Source organism: Rhinopithecus bieti, unplaced genomic scaffold (assembly GCF_001698545.2).
Source record: "Rhinopithecus bieti isolate Rb0 unplaced genomic scaffold, ASM169854v2 scaffold_38691, whole genome shotgun sequence".
Classification (NCBI taxonomy): domain Eukaryota; kingdom Metazoa; phylum Chordata; class Mammalia; order Primates; family Cercopithecidae; genus Rhinopithecus; species Rhinopithecus bieti.
The window spans coordinates 1318449-1319390 of NW_016816690.1; the positions used below are offsets into that span (position 1 = coordinate 1318449).

Consider the following 942-nt stretch of genomic DNA (forward strand, 5'->3'; position numbering starts at 1 on the left):
TGAAACCCTGTCTCTACTAAAAATACAAAAAAAAAAAAAAAAAAAAAAAAAAAATTAGCCAGGTGTGGTGGCAGGTGCTTGTCATCCCAGCTATTCAGGTGACTGAGGCAGAAGAATCACTAGATCCCAGGAGGCGGAGATTGTAGTGAGCCAAGATTGCACCACTGAACTCCAGCCTGGGCAGCAGAGCAAGACTCTGCCTCAAAAGAAAAAAAAAATTATATCAAAATATTTCATTTTGTTTTTTCCTGCCATCTTGGATCCTGCTGGGAACAAAACTTCTAAAAGAAAATATGTTTGGAAGGCTGTGGTCCAAGGCCATTTTTGCTGGCTATAAGCAGAGTCTCCGGAACCAAAGAGAGCATACAGCTTTTCTTAAAATTGAAGGTGTTTATGCCCGAGATGAAACAGAATTCTATTTGGGCAAGAGATGTGCTTATGTATACAAAGCAAAGAACAACAAAGTGACTCGTGGCAGCAAACCAAACCAAACGAGAGTCATCTGGGGAAAGGTAACTCGGGCCCACAGAAACAGTGGCATGGTTCATGCCAAATTCCGAAGCAATCTTCCTGCTAAGGCTATTGGACACAGAATCCAAGCGATGCTGTACCCTCATGCTGTACCCCTCAAGGATTTAAACTAATGAAAAGTCAATAAATAAAAGTGGATTTGTGCTCTTGTAAAAAAACATTTCAGGCCGGGCTTGGTGGCTCACACCTGTAATCCCAGCACTTTGGGAGGCCGGGGCGGGTGGATCTGACCAACATGGTGAAACCCCGTCTCTAGTAAAAATACAAAATTAGCCGGGTGTGGTGGTGCATGCCTGTAATCCCAACTACTTGGCAGGCTGAGGCAGGAGAATCACTTGAGCTCAGGAGACAGAGGTTGCAGTGAGCTGAGATCGTGCCAGTGCACTCCAGCTTGGGCAACAAGACTGAAAC

At 44.6% G+C, this 942-nt stretch overlaps 1 pseudogene; it reads left to right on the forward strand.

Moving 5' to 3' along the window:
• The first annotated feature begins 293 nt into the window (after positions 1-293).
• Positions 294-644, forward strand: LOC108517270 (60S ribosomal protein L35a pseudogene; annotated as a pseudogene).
• The last annotated feature ends 298 nt before the right edge of the window (positions 645-942 follow it).